At 36.4% G+C, this 12641-nt stretch overlaps 1 protein-coding gene across 1 annotated transcript in view; it reads left to right on the top strand.

The window, feature by feature from the left end:
• Prkg1 (protein kinase cGMP-dependent 1) overlaps positions 1-12641 on the top strand; it is a 1109494-nt gene that overhangs the window by 145198 nt on the left and 951655 nt on the right.

Raw genomic sequence — 12641 nt, 5'->3', positions numbered from 1 at the left:
ATCACATATCAAACCCCACACATTAATAGCGGTAGACTTCAACACCCCATTCTCAGCATGGACAGGAAATCCAGACAGAAAACTAACAGAGAAATAAGGGAAATAACAGATGTTATGACTCAAATGGACCTAACAGGTATCTACAGAATGTTTCATTCAGACACCAAACAATATACCTGCTTCTCAGTACCTCATGAAACCTTTTCCAAAATTGACCAAATACTTGATCACAAAGCAAGTGTTAACAGGTACAAAACTATTGGAATAACCCCCTGTATCTTATCAGATTATCATGGATTAAAGTTGAAGTTCAAAAACAATACAAACTACAGAAAGCCCACAAATGTATGGAAACTAAATGACTCAAATGAATTACCACTGGATCCAGGAGGAAATAAAGAAATTAAAGACTTCCTAGATTTCAATGAAAATGAATGCACAACATACCCAAACTTATGGGACACAATGAGAGCAGTTCTGGGAAGAAAGTTCATAGCAGTAAGTGCCTGCATAAAGAATGTGGAGAAATCTCACACCAGTGACTTAACAGCATACCTGAAAGCTGAACAAAAAGAAGAAACTCACCCAAGAGGAGTAGATGACAGGACAATAGTCAAACTGAGGACTGAAATCAATAAAATAAAAACAAAGAGAACAATGAAAGAATCAATGAAACAGAGTTGGTTCTTTGAGAAAATCAACAAAATAAACAAACCCTATCCAAACTAACTAAAAGGCAGAGAGAGAATATCCAAATTAACAAAATGAGAAACAAAAAGGGGGACATAACAACAGACACTGAGGAAACCCAGTCAATCATTGGGTCATAATTCACAAATCTGTGCTCCACAAAATTAGAAAATCTAACAGAAATGGACAAATTTCTTGATAGATACCATATACCAAAATTAAGTCAAGATCAGGTAAATAATTTAAATAGACCTATAATTCCTAAGGAAATAAAAGCAGTCATTAAAAATCTCCAAACTGAAAAAGCCCAGGGACAGATGGTTTCAGTGAAGAATTCTACCAGACTTTCAAAGAAGACCTAAAATCAGTACTCCTCAAATTATTCCACAAAATAGAAACAGAAGGAATATTGCCAATTTTTTATGAGGCAACAGTTGTCCTGATACCCAAACCACACAAAAACTCAACAAAAAACCAGAATTACAGACAAATTTCCCTTATGAACACTGATGCAAAAATACTCAATAAAATACTGGCAAACTGAATCCAAGAATACATCAAAAAGATCATCCACCATGATCAAGTGGGTTTCATCCCAAAGATGCAGGGGTGGTTCAACCTGTGAAAATCTGTCAATGTAATCCACCATATAAACAAACTGAAAGAAAACACACACACAAACACACACACACACACACACACACACACACACACACACACACAATCATCTTATTAGATGCTGAAAAAGCCTTCGACAAAATCCAACAGCCCTTCATGATAAAAGTCTCGGAAAAATCAGGGATATATGGAACATGCTTAGATATAATAGAAGCCATATACAGCAAGCAGGCAGTCAGCAACAAATTAAATAGAGAGAAACTCAAAACAATTCCACCAAAATCGTGAACAAGATAAGACTGTCTACTCTCTCTATATATGTATTCAATATTGTACTGAAAGTTCTTGCTAGAGCAGTAAGACAACAAAAGGAAATCAAGGGGATACAAATTGGAAAACAAGAAGTCAAAGTATCACTATTTGCAGATGACATGATAGTATACATAAATGACCCCAAAAATTTTATGAGGGAACTCCTACAGCTAATAAACACTTTTAGTGAAGTGACTGGATACAAATTATTTCAAAAAATCTGTAGCTTTCTTCTATACAAACAATGAAAGGGCTAAGAAAGAAATCAGGTAAACAACATCCTTCACAATAGCTATAAATAATGGGATAACTCTAACCAAGAAAGTGAAGAACCTGTATGACAAGAACTTCATGTTTTTGAAGAAAGAAATTTAAGATTTCAGAAGCTAGAAAGATCTCCCATGCTCATAGCTTGGTAGGATTAACATAGTAAAAATGACCATCTTACCAAAAGCAGTCTACAGATTCAATGCAATCACCATCAAAATTCCAACACAATTCCTTACAGATCTTGAAAAAAATACTCAACTTAATATGGAAAAACAAAAAACTCAGGATAGCTAAAAACAAGTCTGTACAATAAAAGAATTACTGGTTTCAACAATTCTCGCTCATATAAACCCTCCTCTTTCTCGCTAATTAGACTCCCGGTGCTCTACCCGGGGCCCAGCCGTGGATCGCTGCCTCCAGATTCCTCAGTCCTTGGATGGGGTTTCTGGCAAAACTATTAGGGTTGTGATGCATCCCATCACCAGAGTAGCACAGGGACAAATAGCCAAACGAATGGAAACACATGAACTATGAACCAAAGGCTGAGGGGCCCCCAACTGGATCAGGCCCTCTGAATAGGTGAGACAGTTGATTGGCTTGATCTGTTTGGGAGGCATCTAGGCAGTGGGACCCGGTCCTGGGCTCGTTGCATGAGTTAGCTGTTTGAAACCTGGGACTTATGCAGGGACACTTGGCTCAATCTGGGAGGGGGGGGGACTGGACCTGCCTGGACTGAGTCTACCAGGTCGATCTCAGTCCTCAGGGGAGGCCTTGCTCTGGAGGAGGTGGGAATGTGGGGTGATCTGGGGGGAAAGGGAGGGGAGCAGGAAGGGGGAGAACAAGGGAATCTGTGGCTGTTATGTAGAACTGAATAGTATTGTAAAATAAATAAATAAATAAATAAATAAATAAATAAATAAATAAATAAAAATGTTTAAAAAAAAAGAATTACTGGAAGCATCACCATCTTGATCTCAAGCTCCACTAAAGAGCTATAGTATTTTTTTAAAAAAAGCATAGTATTGGTGTAAAAACAGACAGGTGAGTCAATGGAATCTAATCAAAGACCCAGACATAAATCCACACACCTATGGACACTTGATTTTTGACAAAGAAGCCAAAATTATACAATGGAAAAAAGAAATCATCTTCAACAAATGGTGCTGGTATAACTGGATGATGGCATGTAGAAGAATGACAGGAGATCCATATCTATCACCCTGCACAAAACTCAAGTTCAAGTGGATAAAAGACCTCAACATAAATCCAGTTCTTCAAAACTCCCCACCACACCCACTAAGCAAATGATGGTTTAAAAATGCAAATATGTGATGTAGCTTCCATAATAGCATCATTAAAAGACTCAGCATGAAGGCAGAAACACATGACAAGCACTGCTCAACAAGGTTTCATAACCCACATGACATTTTTTCCCTCCCATGCTATTTGTTCCATGATATTCTAGCATTATGACTAAGCATCAGGTATTTGGTACCCAGGACATGAAGTCAGGATACAAGTTAGGTTTGAGTGGATGTACACAAATCCTGCAAAAAGTAGTTTTGAAGAACACAAACAATACTGTCTTTTGTTTGCTTGTTGTTTGTATTCCTGTAATAAGGTCTAGCTATGCAGCCCAGGCTGGCATCAAACTCATTTGGTGCTCCTGTTTTAGCCTCTGAAATATTGAGCTTACAAGTGTGAGATACCAAACACAGCCTCAACTTTAAACTTGTTAATCTCCAGTGAATTACTTGAACACACGTTTGTTTCTTAATCACTTTGCATGTGCACAATGACTAGAGGCCTCTACACCATTCAGTCATGTAGAAACCCACTTTGATGAACCCTTTGACATATAGTTGCAAATGTGGGGAGATGACACAGTCAGTAAAGAGCCTACCTTGTAGGAATAAAGACTTAAATTTGGATCCCCAGCACTCGTGGTAAAGCTGAATGCAATGGTGTGCAGTTCGAACACCTAGTCCTGGGGGCTAAGAGCTACAGAGACAGAATTCCTGGACCAGTCAGGTGAGTTGAATTGATAATCACCAAGTTCAGTAAGAGACAGACCCTGTATCAAAAAATAAGATGGAAAACAATTTAGGCCAATACTGATATAGACCTCTGTTTATCACATATATGTTGGTAAACTTATGTATTGTATTAGCATGCACATGTGCACACATCACATGACACACGTGCATCATACCCCATACACATATAAAGAGAACACAAAAGGCTACCACTTGAACTTTGAAACCTTCTGCCTTTAAGTGACAGATATTGCCCTTCTACTCTTTTCATTGTATATAGAAAGTTACAAGGCCACAATCTTAAAAGCTAACAGAGGGCAAAGTTACCATTTTCTCAGAAGAAAGAAAACCAGAGTAATTATGAATAGTTCAATGCCTGTTAGACCTGCCAAAAATGACTAGAGTCTCAGAAAGGGAAAGGATTAGTGTAAATTCATGATCCTTTCAGAACAACAACAACAAAAAAAGTTCAAAGAACATTTTTTGGTAATTAATATCATATTTGAAGAACCCACAAATGCAAATCTTTAATAATTAAAAGACAAGGAGAATCTTTTTCTTTATTATTTGTCTATGGCCATTGGATGATAAATTATAAGTGATTAAAACTACCACTTATGATCTTACAGAATTATATCTCTTGAGTGATAATTCTGAAGTTTTTAAAGTAAAACTGGTCTTCATGGAAGACATATACTTATTTTCATTGGGAGGATCAAAACAGGTGTGGAAATTAAGTGGTGAAAGACATAGATGTAGAAAGTCCAAGGAGAAGACTTTTGGAGATCTCTGATTTATGCAAAAGATGGAGAAGGTGCAGGGTGGAGACTGTTACTATGGTCCAAGGTACTTTGTTCAAGAGAGGTTGGAAAATTTATTCCTGTTTATAAAATTTACATTTACAAAATCCCCCATCTGTCTTTAATGTTTATACTATCTTTACCTATTCCTTTCTTTTTCTTTTGTCAATACAACAAAAACTATAGAGTTGGTATAACTGTCATCCTTGTCCTCACAGAATTTTTTAGTGGGTGCAACCATGGATATGTACAGAAAATATTAAATAGAGATAGAAAATAGCACTTCTAAAACTAAGTCATTATAGTAAGGGTTCTCTGATGGCATAGCATTGGGGGGAAACAATAAAGTAAAGAAACAAGCTTTAAAATTGTATGCAGAAGCACCTTCCAAATGGAGGGCATAGTAAGTGGAAAGATCCTGAGGTAGAACTGTTACTCTGCCATTTAGTGCTCATCTTTACAAACTAATGCATAGTAGCTTAAGACTGAACATTTGCAAGATGAGCATGTTGACCTCTCATCAATGAATTCATAATGAATTAGACAATGGGAGCTTGACTGAAAATACATGTACTTGGTATAAGTAAAAACATTCAGTATTGCTATGCACTAGGCAGAATACTCATGCTTTTACATAAATCATCTTACATAGCTTAGAAAACAATCAAGCCTGAATTCATCCTTGTGATGATTAGTTTTAAATGGTAACTAGCCATGACCTTGGAAAAGACTCTGAGTGAGGGATTGCCTAGATTGGGTTGGTCTGCATACATGCCTGTGGGGTATTATATTGATTATTAACTGATGTACAAAGACCCAGCCCATTGTGGAAGGCATCATTCCCTAGGCAGGATGTCCTAAACTATATAAACAGAAAAAAGTTAGAAGCAAGTAAGAAAGCATCACGAGTGCATTTTTTTTCTCACTGTTCTTGATGATGGGTGTGATGTGACTAGCTCTGTGGGTTCCTCCCTTGGCTTCCCCAGAATGGTAAATTGTAACCTGGAATCAGAAGCTAAAATAAGCCATTTCTCTGTAAGGTGTTTTGATTAGAATATTTTATCACAGCAGCAGACATGAAACTAGAACAATCCCATTTTCCAGGTAGTAAGTCAGCTAAGGTTCTATGGTATAATGGCTAAGAATTTTTGTTTTAGAAATATGTTGCTGGAAGTTTCTCTGGTCCTGCCTGGCCCCATGGTCCAGACAAATCTCTTCCACCCATGGTTCCACAGCCACTTATAAAATAATTATCAGAGGCTTAACATTAATTACAAACTGTATGGCCTATGGCTCAGGCTCATTATTAACTAGCTCTTACAACTGAATTCAACCCATTTCTATTAATTATGTTTTGCCACGTGGCTTCATGTCATTACCTGTTCTCTCACATCTTGCTTCTCCTGGCAGTGGCTCACAGCTTCTGCAAGACTCCACCCTTCTTCCTCTCTGTCTTCAGTTTGAATTTACTGCCTAACATTATTCTGCCTCACATTGGCCAAACAGCTTTATTTATCAACCAATGACTACAGCGTACAGAAAGACATCTCACAGCAGAAACAGGTTGAGTAGATTGCAGTAACAGCTTTTTCACTTGGTAGCTTTGTAATCATTTACTATTTGTCATTGCTGACTGCATTTACTCACCAGTAAAATACATAAATGATATGGGAGATTGGTGTGAGGATTATATGAATTAACCATGGAAAATACTTAGAATAGACCCTAGCATAGCATGCTACAGGTCTTCTAAAGGCCATTATCATCATTAAAAAAGATTGGCAACAAGTAAGGGAAACTGCTTAAAACTATGGCAAAGAGCTACCAAGAAAGGTTCTTAAGCTGAGTTTTATATGTAAAGTGGAAAAATAACCAGTTTTTCCAAATGGTGTGTGTATGTGTTTCAACTGTCTTAGCATTCTTTGAAATATATATATAGTATAAAATATGTTTACCACATATCCAATTGCTGTAATAGTGGTTCCCAAAAATACTTCAAGGCTTTACAACTCACAGGCATGAGAAGAAAATTATTATTATTTTCTGTCTTATAACACACAAAAAATAAATTCAGGCCTTTTTTTTTCTTTTGTTGTTGTAAGTTAAAAACTAGAAAAAAATGTCCAAGCAGATGGTCAAGTTGAAGAGGAGGTGGGTAATACTTAAGCTTCATATCCCCTGAAGATGTTCGGTTTAATTGTGTGGAAGGGGTATGGAGTATGTTAATTTATGTGCACTTCTATTACACAATCTGTAATTGAGTCATCTATGTGACAACTTCTTTTATAAAAGAAAAAAAAAAGACCTAAAAGTATCATCTGAGTTTACATCAAGGAAGAGAATGGCTCAATTATTTTATGTGTTTGAAGTATCTTCAACTTTTATTCACCAATTTTTCTTTAGGGACTCTAACAGTTCCACACTTTCATTACTGAGATGACCAACATACTTCTGTGTTGCTTTTGAAACTTAATTCAATTATGTAAATTAAGATTACATGATTATAGAAGCAGAAAATTCAAATGTGAAAGAGCAACCAGGTGAACGTTAATCTGCAGGATAAAAAAGTAGTTAAAAATTCAAATTTCATGCTAATTCATAAGATGTTTAGTGTGTAAAAAAATAACCCCCCAAAGTAGAAGGAAGGAAGAATCTATCATTGTGTTTTCATATACATACATATACATATAGATGCTTACAAATTGGTATTGCTGAAGGTTTCTAAGAAAGACTATTATGAATCTACTGGGTTATTGCAATTTTAATACACTGGAATTCAGTAGTTATTATGAGAATTCAATGGTTTGTTTCTATTTTTATTTACATAAATAAAATCTCTATGCCTGTAGACGGTACTTTATGACAGGAATAATTTTCTATCCCAGAAATTGTGCTTCTGCATCTGGGCTTAGCTTTAGGCTCAGACGGACAGACTTTTTAAGAGTGAATTATTACTTACACATTGTGGTTCTGTCCTCAGTCCTCCTTGGCTTGCCTGAGTTGCCACTAGAATGCAAACTGTGAGATATATATAATACATATATATATATATATATATACATATGTACACACACATATACACACACACACATGTATATATATATATACATATATAACATATATATATATATCAAAGTATAGCAAGAACATGGAAGATCTACTTCTTTTACCATTTCAGTTCCTTTCTTTCTTTCTTTCTTTCTTTTTTTCCTTCCTTCCTTCTTTCTTTCTTTCTTTTCTTCTTTCTTTCTTTCTTTCCTTCCTTCCTTCCTTCCTTCCTTCCTCCCTCCCTCCCTCCCTTCCTTCCTTCTTCTTTCTTCCTTATGTTTTTTTTTTTAAATGATTCCCTAATACTGCTTAGGCATTTCTCTACAAGGGTTGAGTCCTTACATTCCTCCAAATCTCATATTTTGTAGCTGGTTAACATCTCATAATTCATTACACTTTCAACACTGACTCTTCTTCTTCTCCTCCTCCTCCTCCTCCTCCTCCTCCTCCTCCTCCTCTCCTCCTCCTCCTCCTTCTTCTTCCTTTTGAGACAGGGTCCCACTATGTAACTCAGGCTGTTCTGGAATTTTCTATGTAGACCAGGCTGGCTTCAAATTCACAGAGATCTGCCTACCTCTGCCAGGATTAAAGGTATGTGCCAACATACCTAACTCAACACTAGTACTTTTTAAAGGCCTCATTAGGAATTACAATAATTCAAGTTTCTATGTTGTGTGCTGTGAGTGAGCTGTGACATTTAGTTAATGCTATTACATATCACTTAATTATATAATTCTGTGCAAGTTATAGAAGGCATAGTTTTTCCAATAAAGTGAATACAGCATGTGTTGTACTCATGCTAGCAGTGGTTTTCATGGTCAAGTTGGTGGCCCTGAGCAATAAAATGTTATAACACTGAGTGAGTTGTTTTTCATCAACAAAAAAGAAAGAAAGGAAGGAAGGAAGGAAGGAAGGAAGGAAGAAAGAAAGAAAGAAAGAAAGAAAGAAAGAAAGAAAGAAAGAAAGAAAGAAAGAAAGAAAGAAAGAGGAAGGAAAGAACTTAAAAAGCAAAATAAGTTTTTATTTAATTGTTTTTCATTTTACATAGTTGTTGTTAAAGCAGCTGTTTTATTTGGTGAAGCTGAGGCTAAAAATCACTGTAAACATGTTTGGTTCCTATATTTCCATCATTTGTCATTTACACAGTGTCCTCAATAATGATGAAATCACAGGTGGGTAAGATAAAATTCCCTTGTTTAATTTTCTCATCCTTCCCCCCACCCACCCCGACACTGAGTATGATGACTAGCATCTTCTGAAGTGTGTTTTTATCACAGTTCAAAGATCTTCACAACACACACAGCAGTCACATAAAAACATGATTAGTGATGGGTGGTTTTAAATGAGTATTACATGTAAAGGTCAAGGTATAATATTGTCTTAGGGGGCAATGGCTTTAATGAGATTTTGCTCTGTGTGTGTGTGTGTGTGTGTGTGTGTGTGTGTGTGTGTGTGTGTGTAATAATATGATTATAATGGGTAAAGATACAATTGCTCACAGTAATTTAGAAATCAAATAGATTTAGTAAAAATTGTGAAAAGCAGACATGGATCAATGAATAAACCGCTTCCTGTGCAAGCATTGGGGCCTGAGTTCAGATCCCCAGCACTCACATAAAAGTTGAGCATGCTGGCACATGCCAGTCACTCTGTCACTGGGGAAGACAGAGTCAGAGGGATCCTATTCTTTGCCAGCCAGTCTAGCAAATATGAGGAGCTCCAGGTGCGCGCACACACACACGGACACGGACACAGACACGGACACAATACCTCTGGACATACTAATATTTTATTAGTAGCTATCAAAGAAAGAAAAGTAAAATAGGAGCTCAGTGGTGGAATTGTTGTATTATGTTGTGGTGGTATTATGTTAGATTTTCAAAGTGACAGTCATGCGACTTTGAGCAAGTTCTCTAATTTCAATAATATCTCATCTTCCTCAGTAAAATATAATTATTTTGATTAAATTAGATAAAAAAGTTAGCATGGTAGAAATATATACTCAGACTTTTATAAATATTTTTCTAAACACAGTCATAAACCATAAACATAGCCAATCTCCTTGAACTTGAAAGTTGATTGCTCTTTGAGACATGCCAGCTAATGTCCATCCTGGCTGCCACTTTTGACTTGGAACAGAGAACTCTGAATGACTCTCCTGACTTCTGATTCATAAAAGCTGCAACATCATAAATGAATATTATTTTAAGTCGTTTAAGAATTTGTTAAAAAGCAATAGATGGCTAATATGATGTTGGAATGTGTGTTTTATAGAATTTGCCTAGAAAAGTTGCAAGGACAGAGAGATCACTTAAGATTCATCTTAACACCTAGTATAGTAGACATGGAAGCTTTAAACATGCAGAAAATTACAAAATGTTATAGCAGCATTAGGGATAGCAATCACCATTAAACCAGAGATATGGATTATCTTTCTTTCTTGATATCAGTTATGAACAGTCTGGCATGGTTAGTAATAAAGGGATGGATGTCTTAAGAAAGTAAAGTTCTTATTCATTTTTATTCTGGGGATCTCTATTTCTGCAGAGTTTATACCAGAGAGCTTAGAATAATGTATATTAAATAAAAATACTAAAAGTTGGTGCAGATTAAAATGTAAGAAGGATTTCAAATTGATGAAGTGGGAATGTTGCATACTGAAATTTATAATCAGTAAAAGTAGAAGAGGCAAAAGGTACATTTAGAACAAAGAGGCAATAGTGTTACTTGTTTAGACTTACATTTATGTAGAAAGCACCTGTAGTGTAGTATTTGTAAATAATAAGCTTAATTTAATGATCTTTATTTATGCAGTTATCATATTTAGTACATTCTCTAGTGAAGACAGAAAATGTACATATATAAAAATAGATTTGTTTTCTAAGTTAGAGGATATACTTGTGTTAGCAGGGCTGAGTAGTACCAATGTACTCTGACAATTATAATTCGTTTTGAATTTTCATAGTTTAATAATAATACAGGGTATATTTAGTGTAACTCACCCCTTAGGCTTCCACTAAACAATGCTGTAAGAAGACAAGACAATGATCTCTTTCTGTGATGAAATTTTATGTCAGTTTGCCACAGCACAGTGGTAATCAATGCTGTAAAATGCTCAAAAAACTAAAATTAAAATTATGTGTAAATTATTGCATAAGCCATCCAAGTCCATGATATTTGAACAAACCTAATGTTCGTCCAAGTTAAGGAAAATGACGAGTCAGTCCCCCAAGTCTTTCTTTGCATGCATTCTGAGGATTATAAAATATTATTATAAGTTATACATCCCTAATACAGAAATCTGAAATGTTTCCTTGGCTGAGAGATATCAATAGGAAACTTCCGCACAAAAGTTCCAAAATCCCTAGACTCCAAAATGAGAACCGCTTCTGTCCTCAAGCATTCTGTACAAGGGACATTCAGCTTGTATCACCTGGAGTTAATGGTGATTTCCTCAGGGTGGAGAGTGGGAGTAAAGGCAGTGTTTGTGCAAATTCTTTAGTTTGCAGCATCTGCAGCCATAGTGAGACTTTCATCAAGTCATTAAAATAAATGCATTCCAAAAAAGAAAAGATTCATGAGTGAAAGCCATTTTTCCCCACTTTGTTGTCTACATTGACTTGAAAGGTGACCTTCTCTTTCAAACAGGAAAATAGTCAACAGTGATTTAACCCCCTTGGATAAACTAACAATAATAAAAGGAAGATAGTTATCTGATCCAGCCAACAATATCTGCACAAAGGCCAAGTGTCCCATCCATGGCAGACAGGGAACCCCAATGTTTTCGTCTTGCCTTTCTTTTTCTACATTTCCCCATGGTCAAGCGGGAGAAGCAGACGATATGTTTCTACTGCCACCAAATTTAGTTCAGATTAAAGGTGTTTTTGAGCAAAGTAATGTGTCTTTTCTTTTCAGCAGACCTCAGTTAAAGCTTGATTTATGAGTACAGCATGAGTCAACATCTCCTCTGATCTCAGTGGTTTCATTGGTTCGCATACTCCTGAGTATGAGCTCTCTGCGGATCTCATAATGCCCATGGTCAGAAACATTTAATTTCTACTTTTCATAGAAGTCTTGACCTTTTTTATTTTTCAGACAAATCCTTTACTGCATTTCTTTAAAGACTGATTAACTTGCTTAGTCTAGTTCAAAATCTTTTTTTCTCCTTTTATATGCATATTTATTTTGAAATTAAAATATAATTACATCTCTCTCCCTTTCTATTTCCTCCCTCCAACCCCTTCCATGTACACCACTTTCAAACTCATGGCCTTTTTTTAAATTGTGTAAATGCATAAATGTATGAATACAATGTCCTGAATCTTTTTAGTGTTGCTTGTGGGTATCAGATTTCAGAGCTGACTGTTTAGTATTGCATAACCAGCTGGAGGATAACCAATTGGTGTGCTCTTCCCTGGGGAAGCCCATTTCTCCCACTCTGAGCAGTCAATAGTTTGCCTGTAGTACTCTGTCTCAGGAAATGGTTCTGTGAACTATCCCCCCCTCCATGTTAGCATGCCTAGTGTGTCATCGTGCAGGTTTTGTTTGGGCAGCGATATTCTTGAGGTATCTTGAGTGCTGCTTCTCTGTTATTTCTAGGAGACAGGATCTCTCAGCAGACTTCCTGGTCGGTCCTCTGACCCTAGAATCTTTCTGTACCCTCTGCCTCTATGTTCCCTGAGTCTTAGGAAGTTGTGCTGGGAATGTATCCATTGAGCTGGGGCACTCCACGATTTCACAAGTAACTTTTGCCCTAAATTCTTCAGTAGATTTAGAAGTAATGCTGAGAATCTCTCTCTCTCTCTCTCTCTCTCTCTCTCTCTCTCTCTCTCTCTCTCTCTCTCTCTCTCTCTCACACACACACACA

Source organism: Peromyscus leucopus, chromosome 1 (genome assembly GCF_004664715.2).
Source record: "Peromyscus leucopus breed LL Stock chromosome 1, UCI_PerLeu_2.1, whole genome shotgun sequence".
Classification (NCBI taxonomy): domain Eukaryota; kingdom Metazoa; phylum Chordata; class Mammalia; order Rodentia; family Cricetidae; genus Peromyscus; species Peromyscus leucopus.
This window is presented reverse-complemented; position numbering and strand designations above follow the sequence as displayed.